Source organism: Chionomys nivalis, chromosome 4, assembly GCF_950005125.1.
Source record: "Chionomys nivalis chromosome 4, mChiNiv1.1, whole genome shotgun sequence".
NCBI classification, from domain to species: Eukaryota; Metazoa; Chordata; class Mammalia; order Rodentia; family Cricetidae; genus Chionomys; species Chionomys nivalis.
Window position 1 is genome coordinate 55427499 of NC_080089.1, and position 18031 is coordinate 55445529.

Here is an 18031-nt window from a genome sequence, read left to right on the forward strand (position 1 = left end):
AGGGATGGCCACCCGCCCTGTTGATGGAAGGTTGTGAAAACCAAGCTGACAGTTCCATAACCCTGAGGGCAGAGCCAGGACAGCCAAGATGGAATGAGCTTGGCTGTGATGGGCGAGAGACAGATAGCCAGGAGGAGCCAGTCAGGATTAACTGCAAGGGTCTTCCTCACCCCTATGCAGCCTTCAGAGGCGTGGAGGAGCGAAGGTATTTAATTTTATACTTGGGTAATTAGAATGTATTCAAAGATTACTATGCTTATTATTTTCATCACAAGACTTAAGCAGCCTGCCACCCTACCACACAGGTCCCCCTCCCCTGAGCAGATACTTTCCTGTCTCTGCTGGATATCTCAGAGACGGTTCTACCCATTGCATGGGGAGCCAAATATCTGCATGCAGGCAGAACTGTGTATTGTTGTTGTTTTGTTTTCGAGACAAAACTGACCTTGAATTCAGAGAGATCTTTGCCTCTGCCTTTGCAGTGCTGGGGTTAAATGTATCTGCTACCATGCCTGGTCCAAACTGTGGCTTTTTAAAAATAACTTAAATAGGATACCACTTTGTAGAACTCATTCTGGAATTTACTTTTCCCCATAAGTTTGGGAGAATCTTTCCATGTTAGAAATTGATTTCTACCCCTTTTAGCAGCTTCAAGGTATTCAAGGTTCTTTAAATAGTTCCTCGTATTGATGGGAGATGGGCAGTGTCTCACAGTTTGCTATGGTACAAAGGATCCTTGGAAATATCCTTTTGCACATGTGCTCCTGTTTGGGCATGCGTATGAGCGTGTGAATGCATGCTAATGTCAGAGCACAGCCTTGGTTGGTGCTGCTCAAGACCTTGTGTGCACACACGTGTGTAGAGTCCAGAGGTTAATGTGTCTTCCTCAGTCACACCCCATCTCTGTTTTTCAGAAAGGGGGTCTCACTGAGCCTGAAGCTCACGGACTGGCTAAACTGGTTGCCCAGAGAGTCCCAGACATCAACAAGATGTCTTTTAGGAAATGAACTAGCATTGGAAAGTCAGAGATACCTAGGTTACGGGCTCTGAGCTTTGAGGTCGAGGCACAGACTGAGTGGCAGGGACTCTAGGGCCTTCTCTCTTGTGCCTTCAACCATTAGTATTAGGGGCTTCCTCCAGGCTCTCAACAGTGTCTGTGGCCCTGAGAGATAGTCCAAATCTGTGGACTGGAGCAGAGTCTCCAGGAGCAATGGGAAGAAGATTCAGGACCCAGGGTTCAGAGGTCACCTCTCTTCTCGCTCTGTCCCCATCTGAACTCTAAGGAGCTGGACCAGTTTATCCCTAACGGTCTCCTGGTAGCTTCAGCTTAAGCCCAGGAGAAGTGCTTCTGGAGGGTCCCTGGGTTCCGGGGGACAAATAACAAAAGAACAGGCTAGCCTGGGGAGCAGGAGGTGCTGAGAGGAAAGGGTGGTCTGAGGTCAAGAAAGTCCTTGTTCTTCTCTATCTCATGTACAAAGGGAACTTAGAATAGAATAGGCCAAGAGTATCCAGGCATGGGGAGCCCTGGAAAAGCTGTCTGGGCCTGGGTTGCCTAGGCTCCTGTGTTGCCCTCCCCCAGGCTCTAGATCCAATTGGCCCACAGTGGATGATGGAGGAAGGGAGGCCAGCCTTGTCCTTAGCTGGTTCTTGCCAGACCTCATGAGCAAATTCCAGATCAAGCCACTGAACTCTGGGGCTGTAGGGATTTAAAAAGAAAGCTTCCTTGGGAGTACAGCAGTCTAGGAATGAGGCTTTGAAACTGGCAGATGTCTTTAGTATCACAGTAATCGTGGGCTTCCTGGAGAAGGCAGCCTTCACTGAGTGGGCCTCCTAGCCTGTGTTCTGACAGCAGGAGTACCTGGGTAGAGCTCCACCATCTCACCTATCAAGTGGGCAGCCATGAATGACTGACTTGGCATCTCTGCTCTCCGGACCTGTTGAGAGACGGAGTAATAATAGATTCTGACCTAAAGGGCTGCGGTGAGGATGTTAAACGTTTCTAATGGTGCCTGGCACCAAGTGAGCACTCAACAAAGAAGGGCAATTTCTGTTACTGTTTCCATCATTGTGATTAAAGGATGGGGGACTATGAAAGGGGGGGGGCAGTTCAGCAGGCTGTGAGGGGGCACTGGGAGCATAGAGAAGAAGGCTTTACCTTTCGCGCACAAGGGGACATCATTAGATTCCAGGTAATGATTGCATAATTCCCAGTCATGACATCCATATTCTATGGACAGAATGCTATGAGCTTTTAAACCTAAGTTCTATAAAAACAGACCCCAGGGCAAAGAGTTAGTGTACAGCTGGTAGAATTCCAGGGGCAGTGACACGATCAAGGAAACCGTGCGGGACTGCAAGTCAGGAGACGACTGCCTATTCTGACCATGCAGAAGGCCAACTCTTCTGGCAAGTGACAGTGAGGACCTCAGAGGAGTCAACCACACATCTTTAGGGCTAGAGTCTCTGCAGGTCTGGGCCTCTAGTTCCTCATCGGTAGGGGAGGGTAGATCAGGTTACCAGAGAGTCCTGGCTGTAAGTAGCCACCTCTGAGAAGAAATTAGGTATGGAAGGTGAATTGGAGGGTCACTTGTGGGAGGGACCTCCCAGGAGGGAAAGGTAAGCCATAGTCTCAAATAAACCAGACCCTGTGCCCCCACCCCTCCCGGGCAGAGGTGACAGCTCCTCTACTTTCGAAGCCGGAGGCTGACTGACTGATGAGAAGGCTCCCAGCTAGCCTGTCAGCAAGTGCCCCTGCCACCTTTGCAAAGCTAATTTGCATAACATTTGCACAAATCTGCATAATTTAGGAAGCAGCCAATACTCCTCTTGGGCAGTCAGCTCTGTGATTTTATGAGCTTTGAAGTAGCCCTTTCTTCTTTTGCCCACACCCCCTCTGCTTTCTTACTTCTGCATCTGGCCTGTCAGGTCCGGTTGCCTCTGCCCACCTCTCTGGGGTGGTAGGTTGGACCTCCAAGGCTTTCTCAGTCCCCAGAGAAAGGCCCATGTAACTGTTGAGAGCTGCCTCTGAGCCTCAGTCGTCCTCTGAGAGGGGAATACAGAGTTCACCAAGAGTGGATCAGGATCCAGGACCAACCCTCTTTCCTGACAGGGTGGGGCGGGGGGCAAGACACATGTGGGTTAGCGAGACTTTGAGGTTCTGCCCTTCATAGTAAGGCTGGGATTGTGCCCGAGGCTTAGAGACTGGCTGTCCTTGCAGTTGTCCCCACTGTCACCATGGAGGGCTGGACTCTCACCATGCTTATTCTTGGGCCGATGAAGACTCTCTTGGGTATGAGTAATACCAACTTACTCCATACAGCTTAAGCAAAACCAAAAAAGGCTGGCTACAATATAGTTCAATGGCAGGGTGTGTGCTTCGATTGCACAAGGTCCTAAATTAGAACCCCAGACACAGAAAAGAAAGAAAAAGCAAAAGGAAAGATGGGGGGGGGGGGACGAAGGGAAGAAATGTCTTGTCTCACATAGTTGAGTCATAAAGGGTTAAAGGGACTTCAGGGACAGCTGGCTCTGGGGGTGCAAATGCTATCATGAAGATGCTTCTTTGCTGTCCTTCCCTTGGTGGTGACTCGAACTCCCAGCCTTCACCCCAAGAAGTTCTACAATGGCATCCTATTGGTTCTAAGTCCAGGACTCACACCATCCCAGAATCAATTTTATTGATTTACTAAGGTCATGTGCCCTAACACATGTATAGCCACTCACTGGCCTGGCTCAGGTCATATTTCCAGCCTGGAGAAAAACACAGAATCAATCCTGACATAAGCACTGAGAACAGGGAGGATGGCTCCCTAGAGAAGGTGGGGGTGGGTGGGGGCGGGCTGGGTTCAGGGTGACCAGCAGTGCCTTCCCTAATAAAGGATTATGATTCCAAGTATGGAGAACTGGAGAACTGAGCAGGGGCACAGTGCCTCACAGTGGGAATTCTCTCTCCTCAGGGCCCTAAGGCAGGACTCAGGCTGAATCTGAACCTATCTACAGGTACCTTGTTACAAAGTAGGGTGTGATGTTTTAGCCACCTAGGCACTAGAGCCCTGAGCCACCTAGCCTCTGAAAAGCAAAGGACAGAAGATACTGTCATTGAACTCCAAAGGAAGAAACACAGTGCCTTAGTTAGGGTTTCTATTGCTGTGAAGAGACACCATGACCACAGCAACTCTTATAAAGGAGAACACTTGATTGGGGCTGGCTCACAGGTTCAGAGGTTTAGTCAGTTATCATCATGGTGGAAAACATGGCAGCATCCAGGCAGACATGGTACTAGAGAAGTAGCCGAGAGTTCCACACCTAGATTGGCAGGTAGCATGAAGAGAGTGAGACGCTGGGCCTGGCTTGAGCATCTGAAACCTCAAAACCCACCTTAGTGACATAGTTCTCCAAAAGGGCTATACCTCCTAATAGTGCCACTCCCTATGGGCTGCCTATGGAGGCCATTTTCATCCCCCCCCCCCCCCCAGCAAGCTTATCTCTTTAACGCTGGGGATACAGAGAGGCAGGGAGGCATTATAGCCACAAGACAGTTCCTCAGCAGTGGCCCAGACTCCACCTGCACCGTGAGCATCAGAACTGCTGAGTCTCCAGCAACACCAGGAATAAGCTTGGCACTTGTCCTGCTCTGCAGGCCCCCAGCTGCCCAGTCTAGACTCACTCTGAGCTCCTGCTGTGCCCACTCATGCTGCCAGGCAACATGCTGATCCCACCATCTTTGCACAGGGCTGGAGTGGGCTCCTGCTCCTCAAGACTGTGCTTCCAGGGAGAATTACCTGCTTCCTGGACACTCCTGACTGCCAGGACTGAGCTAAGAGCTTTGCTTTTAATCTTCGACAGCGCCACCAGGAGGCCAGGGTTTTCCCAGAGTTATGCATCGGGAGCCCAGAGCCTGAGAGTGTAAGGCACTTGATTGAGGACATACACTGGCAGATAGCAGGGGACTTGAGACCTCAAGGGTCTTTACACTCTATAACACCCTTTACTCTCCCTAGACTTTAGTCCCACTCTCTGTACAATGGGTCACTCAGTATACCCTTTTGTTCAACTGTTTCTACCCACAAAATGTTCATCACAATGAGTCATTGGTCTGGTCCAAGGCCTCTAGCATACCGTCTCCCTCACTAAAACTCCTCCTGGAATCTGCTGTTGTCCCAAGTCATAGAGACTTGCAGCTATTGTTCTGCAGGATCAGTCCCTTCACAAGCTCCAACAGGTCATAGATGGTGTAGATATTAGGGTGGGCCAACCCAAGGCCCTGTATATGGGTTTAGGTAGTAGCTGAGCTGGTTGGTCCTGGCCACTGTGATCTCCTGCCTCAGGCAAGGGCAGAGCCAGCTCTCCCAGGCCCATGCCATCAGGGCTAGCTCTCCCCCATGCATAGCGAGGGTTCGGGCCATCTCTCCCCAGTACAGGGGCCAGCTCTTTCATGGAGGCAGGGCCAGCTCCCCTGCTGCAGTGACAGGTGAGAGGCCGGGTCAGCTATCCCAGGCCCAGTGGGGGGCAGGGTCATTTCACTCAGCACAACCTTTGGACTTCAACTTGCATGGTTCCTATGACCCCTGTGGCAACACAGGCCATGGACATCATCATAGACCCAGGCTCTAGCAAAACCACAGACCCAGACATGGCCCTCAGTAGCAGCTCAGGCCCAGATGCCACCGTGGCACCAGTGGCAGCAAGGACCTCTGACAGCAACATGGTCTCAGGTGACTGTCCAAACCCCAGGCATCTGCACAGTTCCTCGGTGGTAACAAGAGCCATGGACATCAACTCAGCAGCCTAGGCTCAGACAATACCATGGTCTTGTGTGGCAGCTCAGGCCACCCAGATCAGCATGGCCACTGTGTTGGCATGGCCTTCAAACACCAATATGGCCATAGGTTGCAACCTAGACTCTGGGCCTTTGGTGTTACTGTGGGCCATGGCCATCAATTCAGATCCCGACTGTGGTAGGACCACGGACCCAGACATGAGTCATAGGAGTAGCCTGGGCTTGGGTGTCACCATGGCTCCAGATAGCAGGTGTCCTTTAAATCCTTGTCCTTACTGCCAGTGAGGACCAAGGGAGCCAGGAGCCTGTAGTCCCCGAGAACTTGGACAGCAGGTATGTGTGAAAGAAGAGGGTGGGCTGGGCCTTATGTCATGGAGAGGAGGTTGCAAAGGATGAGGCTTCTCGTCAGCACTGCAGGTGGATGGGGCCACTGCCCAGGTCAGAGGGAGCAGAGCAGTCCTGTTCTGACCTGAGAAGGACTTCAGTTACAGGGGTAGGGGTTTTGGCAGGTTTCCCGGAGGGAGCAGGACATGCATGGGCTTGAGCAGAGGCCATCTGGATAGGGGAAGGGGACAAGCCCAGATTCCCTGAAGTTCCTCTGCAGTGTTCCCTGCAGTGCTGACAGTGGGCCAGGCTTATGCAGGTGCATTTCCAGATCTCCCGGCTAGGGGTGTTGGGTCCGGAGCTGTCCTCACCATGCCCCCCATCACGTTCCACCCCATGTCCTGTCCCCCACCCAACCACCACTGCTACCGTAACTCCATGCTGCCAATGGTCTGAGGTACACAGAAGGCGAATTTCAGCTCTTGGTCAAACTTCAAAGAAGGAGCCTCCTCAAGCTTGCAGAGAAGAAAGGAAGCCGGTGTGGGTGCCTTGCTACCTGGTTTATAATTGGTGTTTTCTCCTACCAGGGAAGAGCCAAGCTCAGGTTCTGGAACTTTCTACTAGTCATTTCTGCCTCTGAGATAACAAGCTGCTTTGTTTGTTTTTGATTTTAAAATTACATCTATTTATGTAGTGTGTGTGTGTGTGTGTTGCACACGCATGCAAATGCAATTGTATTCACATACAAGCCCATGCCTCAGTGAGCATGTGATCCAAAGATTAAAAGACAACTGGTAGAAGGCAGTTCTCTCCTTCCACCGTACGTGTCCAGGAGGTCAGACTCAGGCCATCAAGTTTGGCTGTTAGTGTCATTGTGCCCTGAGTTATCTTGTCAGCCTCACAACCAGCCTTAATGGTGGAATTTCTGGCAGGTCAGTGATGTGTGTGGAGTGTGGTCCCCCAGTTCACTGTGTTGTGGGTTGCCTGTCTGTGTATGCTTCTCACTGCCTCAAGTTTTTAGGGAACGCACAGGAACTGGGTAGCCCAGCGGAGGCTAGCTCCCCATAGAAACAGCCAGTGATCCATTGTAGCTAACCATGGCTGTTGCCCAGAACAAGAGCTGAGGAGAAAGAGGCAAGGGTCCCACACTGGAGCAGGGAGCTGGCCTCTGCCACCTGCCACACAGCCTGTGCCAGGAACCACTAAGCCTCATTGTTGAGTTGGCTCCTGAAGCCATGTGGGTCTCCCTGGGAAGCCACTGGGTCCTTCTCACCTCCCTGCCTCCTGAAAAGCAGCTTCCAGAATATTTGGACACTCTCTCTCAGGAGACATTTAGGGGCACTTCCCCCCAACTCTGCCTGGTAGTTTCTGGTTCCAAGCCCCAGGTGGCTGTGTGAGTTTCTTTCCAAATCCTCCATTCCACAGATGCCAGCTTGCAGAGCTGACTGATGGTTACCCAGCAACAAGGCACATATTTGGGTCAGCCAGCCTGGCCCTGGCCTCATCCTTGATTTACTGGGACCCCACAAAGCATGCAGCACCATTGGCTTTGCCTTCTTTTAAAGTACTTGGACACTTAGTAAAAATAACTTTTCTGGGCAAAACCCTGCAGTCTATTTTGGGGTTGGATGGGTGAGCCGTTGGGTAGACAGACTGAGAGGCATGGATGGCAAGGTCCAGGATTCATGCTCCTGATCCTCTGGTGATGGGTTTCAAAAAACCCCACGGGTGTCAGTCTCATGTTCCCAAATCTGACCAGGCACTCACTACAACACAGCTCAGAGCTGCTAGCCCCACCCACTGTGCCCCTCTTCAGATCCCTGGCCTGCAGCACCCCCTTCCCCATCACCATCCCCGCTAGAACCCTGTTCATCCTCCCCTATCTGAGAGCATTCCTTGTCCCAGCAGCACTCACACTGCGCACCCCACTCTCGCTCTACTCCTGAACCTCATCTCTCCCATGAGTACCTCAGTGGGCCTCTGTTTCCTCCAACTCGGTCCCCACTCTCGAGTTAGGCAGCCTGTTAGAAACGCAGATTTGATCCCCACCAAGCACTGGCACAGAGTCAGCACAACTTCCGACCACACCCACCGTCATGCTGCCCTCAGCAGGGCACCTATGTCCCTTTCTTCCAAGATTCCTACCATTCTAGTGTTTGTGGCAGTCTAATCCACACTCCCCTAGGCCTCCAGGCCCTTTTTAGGCCTGCATCATGGGTGACACCCCTCTCTGTCCCGCTAGAATCTGGATGGCTCCTCCAAGCACCTTCCTGGATGCTCACTTTTGGCATTCCTGGCCCGGTACCTGCTGCTATGCTATCAGTACAGAGCCGCCATTTTCCCTGGGTTCTTTTCATCTGGCTACATGTTCTCCACCGCCATTGGCAAAAGGCAGGTAGCCCAAAGTAGTTGGTATTAGGAAGAAAATGCTGCCATGTGGTGGTGGCACATACCTCCAATCCCAGCACTTAGGAGGCAATGGCAGGTGGGTCTCTGAGTTCAGAGCCAGCCTGGTCTACAGAGTGAGTTCCAGGACAGCTAGGGCTGTACAGAGAGACGTTGAAACCCTGTCCCAAAAGAAGCAAAAACAAACAAACAAACAAATGAGGAAGAAAGGACTGAGTTTTTCCCAAGGTCTCCAATAGCAGCCTGGAATCACGTAAGCAATGGGGAGCAGACTACCAAAGTCTATTAACCAGAAGCAACTTTATTCAAAAACATCGTGGCAAAGTAAACTTCTAGATAGTTAGGGCTACAGAGAATTATTTGACACTGGAGCCCTGAGAAAGGGCTATGAGTGCCTTTCTATAGCCAGAGGTTGTACACAGGGCAGAGCACATATCTGGATTTACTGTGTCATGGTGCCTCAGCATCTAGGGAGTATGGTCCCCAGAGCTTGAGTTAGGAGATCTCAGGAATGTTGACCTGAGTTTGAACTAGGGGATTTAAGACCTCTGATTACAGATGTTAGTTCAAAATATTTACATAGCTGTGGGTTCATTTAAATTGCCCCTCCTTCGCCTGGGAGAATTCAGGGCAAAGGGTCAAAGCAGCTATTAGTCCTAATACGCTCAGAAATATGTGGATAGGCTATAAATGAACAGTTTTTTTTTCATATTTCTGGGGTCTTCAGATGCTGCCTGCCCTGTTGACTGCACAGAGCCCCTCCCCTCCCCACAGTGGGTCCAAGCTGGCACATGGCCAGGACCACACAGTCCTCTCCACCACTCCATGCTCCTTTCCCATGGCCTACATCAGTCACACCCTCTTCTAGTTGAGAATGTGCCAAAGCCAAGTTTGGACTTGAGCCTGGAGTGTCCAGAATTGGTGGGCCTAGCAAGGAAATGTGGGGGAGGGGCTGGGAGAAGGAAGGAGTGGCATCCCTGGGGCCTGGCCGGATCCTGCTCAGCCTTACCGCGCTCTCCAATCTTCCTCACCTCGATTCAGCTGCCTGAGAGCTGGGTTATCACAGGAGTCCAGTAACCCTGGCTGGCCCACATTGTGTCAGCAGGAGACAAGCTCTCGCTCACACAGGTGATGGGGAGGAGAGTAACTCCGCAAGGGCTCCTGTCAGGCCTGGACAAAGCCAAAGTCCTCACAGAGCCTGCACCACACTCTCTACACTGCCGCTACTCCCCAGATCACCCTGCTCCCAGACACTGGTCTCTGTGATGTTACTCACATGACAGAGTTCCTACCTCAGGACCTTGGCACTTGCGTGACTTCAGAGTTTCAGGCTGAGGACCTGCAGGCCTCACCAACTCTGTATCTATACTCCGGGTTCTCTCACTTGGAGAGGCCAGTCCTCCCACTGCCCCCTACCCTCCGAGGGCTTTTCCCAAGCCTGTACTTGTTCTTTCCCTGGGCACCTATCACTTTCTAAATCAGTTTTACCCCTTCTCATCTCAGCTGCGCTCATTGTCCTCCTGGGATGTCAGCCCCGGGAGGTCAGGCATTTGCGCTGCCAGTCCGCAGTGCTCTGAGGATAGGTGGAAGCGAAGGGCTGCTTGCAGAATAAAGGAAGGCCTGAACACAGTTAGATGGGAATAGCAGCTGCTGGATAAGAACACTTACATGAGCCAGGCCCTTGAAAAGCGTCTGTGATCTTCTGGAATCTTCCTGAACTTCTGTTCCTCAGATGGCAAGGAAACCAACTAGGAAGACATTGCACCACTTTCCTAAGGTGGTGACTAAAACCAGGCTAGTGACACAAAGCCTCTGAGTGAAGCTGCAGTCTGGGCTCTGTGGCAGCCCCGGGTACCACATGGAGACTCCCTTGGCGTTGGCCCTGAGACTCCTGCGCATGTGCAGACTCTGGCATTCTCAACCCTGCAGTGGAACCAGAGCCTTAGTCTGGGGAGGGAGATGAAAGAAAGAAGTGAGTGAACATTCTGTCCCTGCAACTGAGTCCCCTCCTGCTGTTATCTAGAAGGCCACCTGACAAAGTAGGTGCCAGAACGCCTCTCATAGCTGGCCTCACATTGAGGCTCCAGGCGCAGCCCCCAGGAGCCCGGCTTAAACCCCACAGCTTTTCTCTCTGTGGCTGTCTTGCCCATCATGTCAGAGGCGCATGAATTACTTTCTGACTCAACCTTTCTCATGCTCCTTGTCACTCCCTCTTCTTATACTGGCCCCCAGACCCTCATTTCCCACTGTCCTGTGCTGTCATCTCCTCCGGCAGAGTCCCTGGGGGGATGTTGTATTTGAAATTATTTTGTGAAATCCAATAAAAATTTTAATCAGGTCACCATCATTACAGGAGAGGAAATGATAGATCGTCCCTGGTGCAGATGATGTGGAAGAGAAAAGGAGCCTGTCAATCCATATACTTGGGCATCCTTACAAGCACATGCTAGTTCCTCCATGCCTGCACACCGGAACCATGCTTTTGCATGCAGGTGTGTATGTTATAAGATAGTCCCTGCCACCCTGACCATGGATATTGATTCATAGACTCAAATCCTGCTCCACTGAGAGATTGCTGCCCAGTATCTGCTGGTGCCCGGCCTGCAATTGACTCCCTCACAGCTGAGAGATGCCACCACAGAGAAGACGCCTAATGGCCACCAGCTCCCTCTCCAGGCTCTGACATCTGTGGGTCCTGGGCTATGGCACAAGTACAGATGGCTGCCCACAAATAATGTGTCTGGATAGCTAAGGTTCTAGCTCATGCCTAGGCTGTTGGGTTGACAAATAGCAACTCCTCAGTGGTGGAATTGTGGGGGAAGATCTTGTCTTTGCCCTTCCTCTCCAAGTTCTGTGCCCCCTGACAGTTCACAAGGGTGCCCACCTGCGTACACTTTGATGAGCCCAGGAAAGGAGACCACTCTGACAGGAAGTTCAAGGGCTCCTGAACGCGAGGATTCTGGAAGAGAGTAGAAGTAGGAGATCCTCCCTGGGTGCTGACAAGGCCAGCGGCTCCAGCATCAGCAACTCCTATATCTCCTTTTGCTATAAGTACCATAGCCTTCTACAAAGGGGTTAGCCTTTGAAGTACATGGAATAAAACTATGGCCATGGCCCAATGTGGGCAGGGGGACTATGTGCTTGCCCAGTTCCATGAACCAGGACTGGAGTGGGAGCTCCGTGTGGGGATGAAGATGGAGAGAGCCACCCAGCCAGACACTCAGGAAGAGCCAACTCTAGATGGCACATAGCAAGAGAAGACCCATTGGGCACTCCTTGGGGATTTTGGATGCCCAAGGTGCTTGAGGCTGCCTGAAACCTGTCTTAGTATCACTGTGTTCTGGAATCCATGGGGAGAACCCTGAGCAGCATAGAGGAAGATGGTTTTGCTCAGAGAGTTTCCTATTCATGACTGCGGAAGCAGCTGCTTTTCGGGAGTGGATGAGAGGGGACTTCTCCTGGGACAGTCACTGGGGCTGCATTCCTGACGTGACTAGGGCAGACAGTAGAGACCCCCTGCTGGGCTTCCTTTCTCCTTTAGTCCTACATTCTGGGAGTCCAGGAGGTTTTGTCAACTGTTCCCCCCTCCTTCCAGATGATTTCCAGGCTCCCCCCAGGCTTGCAGTGGACCCCGTTACAGGAGTCTAGAGCCTCCAGCCATTCCTGGACTCCTGTGCCTGGGTCTGAGTCTCCGGTCAAGATCTTCACAGCGACAATCCTGTGCAGTGGTGTTGAGAGGTGGGGCCTGAGGACTTCCTCCTTCTCCTCCAGCGAATATGCAGAGAAGAAGACTTCACCCATGAGGGATGAACCCTCACTAGACCCCCGATCTTCTAGTATCTTTTAAAAAAAAATTTATGTATGTATGTATGTATGTATGTATGTATGTATGTATGTATGTATGTATGTATACAATACTATGTGTGTATGCCTGCAGGCCAGAAGAGGACACCAGACCTCATTACAGATGGTTGTGAGCCACCATGTGGTTACTGGGAATTGAACTCAGGACCTTTGGAAGAGCAGGCAGTGCTCTTAACCTCTGAGCCATCTCTCCAGCCCCTGATCCTCTAGTATCTTAACATTGCATCCCCTAGCCTCCAGAATGCTGAATAAGTATCTGTTGGACATGGGTTGCCCAGCCTAAAGTGTTTTGTTATAGCAGCCAGGATGGACAAAGACTGTGACCCTACAGGGAGAAGCACAGGGACACAGAAGGACTGCAGCTCCCATGATGGCGACATGCCCATCAGAGGGGAATATCCCGGGAGAAAAAATTATCCGTGTCTCTGTTTCACAGCCTGGAGTTCTGTTGGGGATTGTGCCCTCTGCAATTGCCTATGACTCAATCAATGAACTCTCTTCCCAAAGCTCGAAAATGGCTCTGGACAGTCAAGAACATTTCCAAATAAAGGCAATCTTCACTGAGTGCTTGGCACTATGTTACTATTATCTTATTTAAAATTCAAAGTAGCCAGGTATGGTGGAACCTGTAACCCTACTAGAGATCCTAAGGCATGAGGAGTGTTAATTTGAGGCCATTTTGGGCTACAAAGCAAGACCCTAGAAAGAAAAGCAAACAAGCTAGGTCAAATTAACCTGACAGAAGCTGCATAGAGTGGCACATGCCTACACTTTTAATATTTGTTGAGATGTGAGGTAGAATGATGAGAGTTCAAGATCAGCCTGGTCTACATATTACATTGGAGGATTAAACTGGGCTACATAAAAACCTGTCTCAAAAACAAAACAAATAAAACAAAAACTTGGGGCCATTGAGGTGGCTCCATGGGTAAAAGTGTTTGCAGCTAAATTTGATGAACGGAGTTCAATCCCAGGACCCACACACCACACACACACCACACACACACACACACACACACACACACTAATGGAAATATTTTAAAGAGAAAAATGGCCCAGTAGAAGAGTTAGCTCTGCCCTAGTACAGGTAAGATTAAGGCTCATAAGTGGTGTGGCTGCTCCACGTTCACTATGTGCAGGCCCTGCTAGCCCTGCTCACACCATGCTGGTCCCCTTGTGTCTACACCAAGCTTTCCAGTTTGAACATCTGCATCCTTTGCCAGAGGGACTTCCTGTGGCACAGGAGCTGGCTGAATCACAGTCGGGTATTCCACCAGTGTCAGGAGTAGCCTCACCAAAGGACACAGAGATGAGGGGCAAATGCTTCCTCCCTCTTCCACACTACTGCGGGACAGCTCAGGCAAGCACTCTGCAGTCCTCCAGACGTTCCCCAAGGATCCAGTTACCATAGCAACCTTCCTTTCCCCCTGTTTTTTTCATCTCCCTTCCCAGCATGCCCAGGGGTCACTTCCCAAACTCACCACCAATGCCCAGGCCCTTGACTTAAGGTCCGCTTCAGGAACACCAGTCTCCAACCACCATGTATGTGCTTGGTGCCAGATTGGCTTTGACCTTGAGAGAGGAGAGGACATCTTCAATCCCACAAAGCAAAACCTGGACCCCGATCACAGGTCCTCCCTGGCCCTTGTCCCCTCAGGACAGTCTACACTCCTTTCTCTGCCTCCTGGGCAAGCAAGCTGATGTCTAGCACCAGTGTGGGCCCTGGCTGCATGGCTTCCTCAAAGGATAAGGATGCTGACCGCGCTGTCAGAGCTCAGCTTTTCACAGTGTATGTCTTCCCCTTCCCAGCCCAAGTGAGCCACAGCCATGGGGACAGCAGTGCTGCTCACCATGGTTACCAGCATCGAGCCAGGCGCTTCTTCACTTTCAACAAGGGGGTATTTCTGCCAGAAGGCCTCCCAGTGCCATGATAGGGCTGTGGAACATAAAGGGCAGAGCAAGGACAATAAAAGGGGGCTCCCCGAGGTCCTTGGGGGCCCTGGTAGGGATGTAGGGGCAGAGCGGTGAGGCTTGTCACTGGTGCAGGCAGCTCAACTTCCAGCTTGTGATACTGTCTGCACAGGGAGGTCAGCCTTCTCTGCCTTCCCACTTGTGCTCAGCCGTGCTGGGGCGGGACTCCCAGTCACTGCCTATCAGGAGGGGCCCGAGCAAGGTGATGTTTTGAGAAGTGCACAGGAGTCTCTCTTCAAGATGTCTGTCTTCGGGCTGGAGAGATGGCTCAGTGGTTAAGAGCATTGCCTGACCTTCCAAAGGTTCTGAGTTCAATTCCCAGCAACCACATGGTGGCTCACAACCATCTGTAATGAGGTCTGGTGTCCTCTTCTGGCCTGCAGACATACACACAGACAGAATATTGTATACATAATAAATAAATATTAAAAAAAAAGATGTCTGTCTTCAAATCTCCAATCCTTATAGGCTTGTGACCTTGACCTTAATTTTTCTGCCTGTCACGTAAGTACAGGAGAAGCCAAATGAAAGAACAAGTAAGTATTCATTCCTAGAGCGTAAAACTACTGAGAGCTTTCCGGGTGCTGAGGCCCTGAAAGGGAACAGACCCAGAATGTCTGGTTTCTCTCTTTCAGTTTAGAATATGGGTCGGTTTTCACATTCTCTTTTATGCCTAACTTCTATTTCTGGAAGCCAAGATTGTTTTTTCCCCCTTCGGGTACTGACAGAAAGATGTCTTTTCAAGGTAAACTTTCTCTGTAGGTAAGTTGCTTAGAGAATAATCGTATGGCAATTTGGCAGAAACTTCTGAGATGGGGCCTGGGGGTGTGACTTGGTGGGCAGAGCACTTGCTGAGCATGTGTGAAACCCTGGGTTTGGGCTCACACAGTTAAAGCCAAGCATGGTGGCAAGCTACTGAAATCCCAGGTGGACTCAAAAGGGCAGAAGTTCAAGGTCATCCCTGGCTACATAATGAGTTGGAAACCATCTTGGTCTACCCGAGACTCTGTTTCTAAAAGAAAATTCTAAAGAATATCCGGAGGTGGGCCCTCGAGTAAGTGTGAGTTGGGAATCTCTGAGCTGACACACTGCCAGAATGGAGTGTGCCTGCCCTCCACACCTCATAGACGTTCAGTGGTGAGGCCTGGTGCCACTCTCAGTGGTCTTCTATAGCTCTTAGTGTTTCCCAGAATATGACTGGCCCCCACACCCACAAATCACCCCCTCCCCGACCAAGCCTACCCTGCTGTCCTCTTTCCAGGTTGTGTTCTGGCTAAGGGGAACAGAAAGCTGGGCGGTAGGGAGCCAGCACAACAGGACTTCGCCCCAAAGCAGGGTCCTCTGCTGCCCCAAGTGACTGAGGGTAAAAAGCTTCTGCCAGCTCCTCTGTAAGAGCCCTGACAGTGCAGAGGGGCTGGAAGGACTTTAATCACCATGACTGTCACGCCCCGAGCCAGCCTCCCCGCTCCTGCCTGTCCCTTGAGAGCTGAATAGGTCACATTTTCTTAGCCCTCTCTCCAATCTCCACTTGCCCTTTCTCTGGGCTTGGCCATACATCATCCTTAAAGGTTGGCGTGAACCAGAGGGAATGAGGCAGGAGGGGTGCTTAGGGATGTCCCCAGAACTAGGTTTTCTTTGGCCCCAGTGCAACTGTCTGGGGCTCCAATGAAGAAGGGTAAGTCTGGCCAGCTGCCCACCAGGCAGGCCAGCCTAGTGTGAGGTTGGTCATCACAGGCCAGTCGCTGTCACCACTCTGACCCTGCTGCCTACTGTGCATTCTGCCTGCTTTGTTGGCTGAGGTCCCATTCTGTCCACCTTCAGACTCGTGCATAATACTGGGCCCAATGGTGGGGTGAGGCGCTGAATCCCTCCTGCACCCCAAGCAGGATTGGGAGCACTTCCATGAATATCATTCCTTTTGCAAGACTCTTCTAGTACTCTAAGGTTTCTTCTTTCTTTCTTTCTTTCTTTCTTTCTTTCTTTCTTTCTTTCTTTCTTCTTTCTTTCTTTCTTTCTTTCTTTCTTTCTTTCTTTCTTTCTTTCTTTCTTTCTCTTCAGCACCTGTATTCCAAGGTGTTTGTATTGTTTTAGTTTTGTTTTTTTTTTTTTCAGAATCTCTATTAGAATTGTAACCAGAGATCACGGTGGTCCAGCCTGACTCCACTGCCTACCTGACCATGCAGTCTTGGCTGTAGAGCCATGTTCAAATTCTGGCCCTTGGTTCCCCGACTGATCTCACTTGGGATGTCCTTATCTTGAAGGTCAAGAGGACAGAGGCTGAGGGACTTCTCCGTGAGTCTTAGCTGAGGCTTCCCTGCTCCTTGACCAGAAGCCTTCTCTGGTTTTTCAGCTAGGAAAGCTTCCCACATTCTCCCTTCCAGCCAGAACTCCTTTGTACCCCCGTTCTGTGTTGACATTCTGTATTAGTAAGCCCAGCTTTGGTTGATGTCCCCAAGGAGCCTTGTCAGTTACTTCTCAGGGGCTAAGGCATCTCTGCTTACTATTGTGGTCCCAGATAGGTGCCCTGCCCTCCCTCCCTCCCTCCCTCCCTCCCTCCCTCCCTCCCTCCCTCCCTCCCTTCCACCCATCTTTACACAGCACTGGGGATAGAGCCTAGGGCCTCTTGAACGTGAGCAAAGCTCTCTCCCACTTCTACTTCTTCTCACTGCTTATTGACAGAAAGAGCCTCACAAAGTTGCCCGAGCTGGACTTGAATTTACTCTGTAGTTCAGGCTGTCCTTGAACTTTCAGTATTTCCCAGCTTAGCCTCCCTGTAGCCAGGGCAAAGGGCCCCAGCCCCTCTACGGTTTATGAAGGCAATGACCCAATATGTTTGGCAATCTTGCTTCTGTTTACTGAAGGGACAGGGCCATTTTCCTTCTTTGCTGCATTGGGCCAGGGTTTGTTCTCACTGAGGGAGGGCCGTGTTCTCCCTGGGGAAGCTTCTAGCATAGCATGCTGTCAGATCTCAGTCCTGTAAGGCTCTCTTCCCTTCTAGAGCTAGGCATGTAATGGACTGGACATTGGGGGACATCCATTCTCTGTTCACTTGCTCAGTTTAGGCCTGTTTCTACTGGTCAGTGCTGGTCTAAGGTAGAGTTCCTGACTTCTCTGAACACAGGAGGCCCATGCAGGAGCCTAACATCCTTAGGCACCAATAGTGTGAGGCCTAGAAGGAGTTTTTATCTCTTTCCTGAGAACAAGTTCTGGGCTTGTAGAGGGCTATGTAGTATCGGTGGAGGATGTTCACGAAGGGACAGGCTTCTCCATGTGTCCCAGTCTGGGCCCTCCCTGGCTGCCCTAGGCAGACTTGTCCCACTCCACTGGGGTTCTTGATACTCAAGGGTCCTAGAGCAAGTACTGCTTGGGCTCAAAGTAGCCCCCTCACCAGTCAGCTGGTGACTGCACACAATTAATAAAAACCCAGGCACAGATATTAGGGTTCAACCTGAAGGTCAGAAAAGCAACCAGCCACTGGCTTTTACGTCTACCTCAGTCCAAAATGGCGATCCTGCTTCCAGGAATCCTCAGAATGAAACTGTCTGAGAGCTGTCTCCTCCCGTCTTATATTCCTAGAGAGGAATATAAGTGCTGGGATTAAAGGCGCACCACTACCACCGGGTTTCTATGGCAAACAAGTGTGGCTACTGGGATTAAAGGTGTGTGTTACCACTACATGGTCTGTAA